Consider the following 6,136-nt stretch of genomic DNA (forward strand, 5'->3'; position numbering starts at 1 on the left):
ATGCTGTTGCTGCAGCCTCCCAAGTGCTGGGATTACCACCATGCCCAGTTTCTCTATTTGTACTTTAAATGTACTTTATAGCCAGGCATGGTGGTATACACCTGTCATCCCAGTGCTCTGGGAGGCTGAAGCAGGAGGATTGAAAGTTTGAACCCAGCCTGGGTAGGTTTAGAACTTATGGAGACACTGTCTCAATGTCAAAAACTTAAAAAAGGGCTGGGGTAGGGCATGTACCTCCATGTGAAGGGCCTCAATTAAATTCCCAGTACTTAGAAAAACTAACCACCACCACCGCCTCAATTAAATTCCCAGTACTTAGAAAAACTAACCACCACCACCACCAATAAAAACAGAAGCAACAAGTATGCCCCAGTAGAGAAGCAATGGCCAGACATTTTATCACTGGTTTCTCAGTCCTGACTCTCTCAGCTCGGCCCCTCCTTCCCTAGATTCAGTTGCTAAAACGCCCAGGGATGAGAAGGAGCTGGGTGATATTTTTGGCTGGGTCCCCGCAGTGCTGCAGACACCGCGGGGAGGGAGTGAGAGGCCTGAGTCAGGCGTCCTCGGGGACACACAGTTGTCCTGAGAGTCCACGCTTCCCAAGTGTCACTTCCGTTCTGGCCACACCCGCTGCTGTGACACTTCACCTCCTCAGCGACCTGCGGCGTGGCCGGGCCACTCCCTCGGCTGGGCTGGGGCATCCTGGTGGCACCCACAGGAGCCTGTGGGGCTGGGGACAGGAATGAGCCGCCCCCTCCCATGACAGCTGTCCCCTGGCATCCCTGGCGCGCCTGTACCGGGCAGCTGTGGGCCGGGTGGGGTCCCTGCAGCTCCCAGCTTGCAGCCTGCTGCTCCAGGTAGCCAGGCTGTGGGGAACTGGGGATCAGCCAGTGACATCCAGCATCCCAGGGTGCGGTGCAGGGAGGAAGCCATATTTCGGAAACAGAAACAGGGTCCAGAGGGTTGAACCCAGGACCTTAGCAGTGAGATAACCTCCCAGCCGTTTCATTTAGTATGTACGTCTTACTAAGTTGTTAATTCCCCACAGTGGCCTCCGATGTGCAATGCTCCTGCCTCAGCCTCCTCAAGTGCTGAGTTTACAAGCTCAGCTATGGGAGGAGGTTTTATTTTATTTTAGAATTCGTATCCATTATTTTACGTTTTATTCGTGCTGGCTTGCAGTACACGATGATTCAGTTCGTGAGGAGCTGGTGTAGGGTATGTCCTCATTCCCTTCCCTCCCTCGCTCCTTCTTCTCTCCGAGCTTTGAGATTCGGCTGTGGATGGGAGAGAGGTGAGACTGTGACACTGGCGCGATGTTGCCGTGTGGTTTGGCTGCTTGCTGCTCCTTCTCCTGCATTGGCCTCTGTGTCCTCCTACCATCCGGGGACTATGGGAAGACTTTGTTAGACTCGGTTAGCATTTCCTGGTGAACTTTGCTCATGAAGGGTCACTGAGTGTCGAGGCACCAGATTTATGTTAAAATCAGATAATTCAGTGTTCCTTGAGATGTGAGAATCCATCCTGAAAAGCACTTTATTTATGTGTCTGTTTATTTATTTATTTATTTTTGAAGGAATATATAGTTCAGGCTTCCCTCAAACTTGGGATGATCCTTCTGCCTCAGCCCCCCAAGTCCTGGGATGACAGGTGTGTGCCACCACACCCAGTAGGACTTTATTTAAACACAGATTTATTTTCATAAGCGTATACTCAATGAACCTGGCAGAGCAATTCACAGTTTTCAAAATTTGTCTCTTTGCTCTTTAAAATTTGGATTTCTTTAAAGACTAATGAGGTTTTTTTTTTTTTTTCTTATTTTTTTAAAAAATGTGGTAAAATGCACATAACATGAATTTACTGCCTTAACCACTTTTAAGGTTAGGGGTCAGTGATGTTAAATACAGTCACACTGTTCAACTGTTGTCACTGGTGCCAGCCATAGAGCTCTTCTGGCCAAACTAAAGGTCTGCATCCTAAGACACAACTCCTCACCCCTCCTGCTCACCTAGTCCATGGTCCTGTTCTCTCTCAGCCTCCATGAATTTCACTGTTCCGGGCATCTGCTGAATGCACACATGCAGCATTTATTTCACTGAACATAATGTCCCCAAGGTTCATCCAGGAAGTGACGTGTCAAACTGTTTTCTTTTTTAGATGGGCATAGTGGTACACTGCCATAACCCCAACCTTCTGGGAGGCTGAGGCAGGAAGATTGCAAATTAGAACTCAGCCTTGGGGACTTGGCAACTTAGTGAGACTCTGTCTCAAAATAAAAAAGTGCTAAGGTATAGCTCTATGCAAAGGGCCTGGGTTCAATCCCCAATACTGCAAAAAACAAAACAACACAACAAGAAAGCATTTTCTCTATAAGGTTGAATAGTACATTTAGTGTCTAGGCACTCTGGTTTGTTACCAGCAATGCACTGCATCTTAGAATTTATATTCCCAGAGAAAGAGTGAAGAAGAGGCATATAAAATCCTATTTCCCACCCCTTAGTCCCTCTCTCCTCTTTCCCTTCTCCTACCTTCTTCCCCATTTCCAAAAAGTCTGCCTCCCTCTTTCCTACCCTCTCTTCTTTATTTTATTCTCTATTCACATTTTGGGTTTCTCCTATAAGAGAAATCATGCATGAGTTCACTTTCTTATCTGAATTCTTTCACTTAATATTATGGTCTCAAGATTTTTAAAATTTCACATTTAAATAATTTGATCATCAATTCAGGGTACCTTGCTAGTCCCGGCTGAATGTCTCAGAGTGCTTGCTGTCTGAGTTTCTTTTCTTGCCCCCTTTCCCCATCCTGACCCCTGCAGACTTTGGAAGTGGGAGCCAGGAAAGGAGGACCTGGTCTCCTCTGCTGAGAGCTGAAGCTGCCAATAACCAGACTGTGGCTGGGAGTGGAAGGAGGTGAGTGTGCACAGGTGTGCTGGGGTCACTTGAACTCTTCCAATAATGTACCTGTTTTTAACCCTACTTAAACATATCCTTCTTGGTCCTAGGAGACGTAATAGGAAATTACAGTGAATGTTTACATTTTAAAAAATGCATTAGAGTGAAAAGTACATTACTATGAATCCCTTCAGAGTCCTTCCCTTACTTTGAACACACTCTTCCCATTTGTCCTTCCACTTTCTGCAGCCGCTCTGGAGTCTTCTTTCCTGAGGGTCTTTAGTTGTATGGTTCTGGCTGCCTCAGTGTCCTGAATGGATGCAAGTATTTCCCTTTCATGGTCATTTTGACTTTGGGGAAGAGCTGGAAGTCACAACATGCCAGATTTAGTGACTCAGGTGGATGAGGACACAGCACTGTTTTTATGAGCCTACCACTTTCTTGGCTGCAGCATTCACTGTCTTTTGATCCCACCTCGTAAATACATTCAGGAAAGAGGACTCCAGTGATGCTGCAGAAATTGGCCAGAATGATGTGGTGAGTGTGTTCTAATCAAGGGGGAAGGTTTTAAGGGTGGTTCATGGCCATGTTACTTTAATGATGATAACTGTTTTAAATTAAACTTTCTCTAAATATTTCCATCACATCTTATACCTACTGATTCTGGATATCTGTTCTCTGCTTCCCAACAGCTTGAAGGCTTTCCTTCCTTCCTAAGCCCCTGAGCTCCTCAGCTCTACTCTTTCACCTCTCCATCCTCTGCCATCTCCTTCCTGAAGTTTGCCCCTACCTCTCCTCGCTCTCTTGAACTTCTGTGCTCTTATTTCAGAGGGTGTCTTTGCTGAGTGGATCACAGATGTGTACCTTGTTCTCACTCCTGAGCTGGACCTGGACATCTGGATTCAGTCTTTCTTGTCCCCTGTTTTGGCAGCAGCACTAAAGCAATTCCACCAGACCAAAGATGAGCTGCTGTTCTTCATAGTGAGTATGAAGACAAGAGTGGCCAAAGAACGCTGAAGGAATAAGACCTTAGATGGCCCTTGGAAAGGCTCCTTTTCCTCTATGTGTTGTCCTAGGAGCATCTTTGAGTAATGAGGAGAACATAGACTTTTTATACTACATCAATTTTTTCCCATGCAGCCTTGAGTTAATTATTAAACCTCTGAAGTCCCCGATTCAAGTAGACAAGCCTATCCTTTTCAGTTGCACAAGATATCAGTAAGAGAGCAGAGCAAGTCGTCTGACATACGGAGAACTGAATCCACTCAGTCGGAGGACTGATGTTCATGCTTTGCTTGGCAAAGGGTCTGTGATGGTAAATTTATAAGACCCTCTCTTAGTTACCTTTCTCTCATTGCTAAGACAAAATACCTGACATCGAAAATTAAGAAAAGTAAGGTTTATTTAGCTCACAGTTTGTGGAGGTTTCAGTCCATACTCAGCTGGCTCCAAGGCAGGGTGGCATGGCTGAGGGGCAACAGTGTAAAGCGGCAGAAGACAGCAAAAGCAATAAGAGCAAAAGTGGGAGGGGACAAGCTTCTTTTCCTCCCTTATATTGTAAGCAGACTACCTGCCCTGAGGCTGATGTAGCACTCACACCATCTTCCTGTCCTCCTCTTGCACATTTTGCTCAGACTGTTTACAAAGTAAGGACCCTGGCACCCTGCTGAGTCACTTATTTAAACTTCTAAACTTCTCCAGTTGACACAATAAATCAACCATTACAACATCCTAGAGCATAAACAGCTGCTCTATGACATGTCCTCTACACCCTAGGATGTAGATCTGCTGTCAACTTCTAAGTTGACACAGGGTATCAACCATCACCATCCCATTCTTCCAAAGCTGATTTAGAGACCAGATACAGAAGAGCTAAGCTATTCTTTACACAAGGGAAGAATATTTAAAAATCAAAAGAATTCCTTATAAGCCTAATAGAAATAGCAGGAGACCAGGAGGCTAGAGTTTTGATGTCTATGGTTAACTGTGTTACTAGTTAAGTCCTCGTAACCTACCGGCATGCCAACCAGGGTCTGTTCTGTTTCAGCTATGAAAACTGCATGCTGGACTCCACTTTCCATTTGTGCTCCACTTAACAGCTCAAAGCAGCTTCCCCTGTATGGCGTAGAAGAGGAATTTCAAATCTTAGATGAATATTCAATGGACAAAATACATGAAACTTCAGATTACACACTAAAAAAAGGCCAAGAGTTTGTTAAAACACTCAGTTTTAAAAAGGAAAGCACATGCCTTGCTAGGATTCCTATCATTCCGAATAAATTGAGCCCAAATTTGGAAAAACCTGCCAAATAATCAGTCCAATAATGTTCACATCCATCTTTGATGCAATGGGACTTGTGAGAAAATAATTATAATCCATAGAGGCTAATGATTTTCTTTCAATTTCATTGATCAGATCCACATTTTGGAAGCTTAACTGCACCAGCACAGATGCACTGTAAATATCTATTCTGTTAATAAGAGATATTTATTAAAATTTTAATCTACATTTCTCATAAAATGTGAAGCTACTCAAGTGCATCATATAAATGGACTCCATAGGGGGCTTGATAAAATAGTAAATGAGTTTCTGAATGTGATGAGCACTTTGAAAATAGTCCGTGAAAGAAAGTTATATTGTTTCCTGGCAAAGCAATTGAATCAGACATCCATCATTGATAAGCGAATTTGAGAAGAATCAGTTATTCTTTGCAGAACCCCTTGTGAGATATTTAATTTGTGTATCAGCAAGCTTGGCTTTTCAGTGCAGGTCACGGATCTCAAAACAGCAGAAAAGAAGCTTCTAGAGTGTTCTAGAATGAACACAGCCTCCCTGAAGAAAAAACTCACACATGAGGCCCAGTGAGAGCTTACTCTGAGTGTGTGAACAGAAAGTGGGCACTCTTATAAAGAAAATGTTCAAATTTTACTTTTTCAGATCATTTACTTTACTAGTCCATGTTTGCTGTACAGAATGCTTACATTTCTTGTGTGGAATTAGTTCATATACATGACACATATTAATTTCCTTTTCATCCTCTTTCTCTTCTCCCCCTTACCCCTCCCTCCATTTCCTTTTTCAGAAAGATCTGCCCTCCTACTTCCTATTATCTTATCTTTTATTTTGTCCTTTATGTATATTTTGGGTTTCTCACAGAAGAGAAAACATGTGATATTTCAATTTGTGAGTCTGGTTTATTTCACTTAACATTATGGTCTCCAGGTACATCCATTTTCCTACAAAT

General features: G+C 43.7%; 1 long non-coding RNA gene across 1 annotated transcript; it reads left to right on the forward strand.

Moving 5' to 3' along the window:
* Positions 1-689: 689 nt before the first annotated feature.
* Positions 690-5,188, forward strand: LOC102015411. Its single transcript, XR_263983.1, has 4 exons — positions 690-857; positions 2,816-2,909; positions 3,721-3,872; positions 4,939-5,188. It is a non-coding gene; the product is annotated as an uncharacterized LOC102015411 (long non-coding RNA).
* The last annotated feature ends 948 nt before the right edge of the window (positions 5,189-6,136 follow it).

This window comes from Chinchilla lanigera, unplaced genomic scaffold, assembly GCF_000276665.1.
Source record: "Chinchilla lanigera isolate Chin_1 unplaced genomic scaffold, ChiLan1.0 scaffold00086, whole genome shotgun sequence".
Taxonomy (NCBI): Eukaryota; Metazoa; Chordata; class Mammalia; order Rodentia; family Chinchillidae; genus Chinchilla; species Chinchilla lanigera.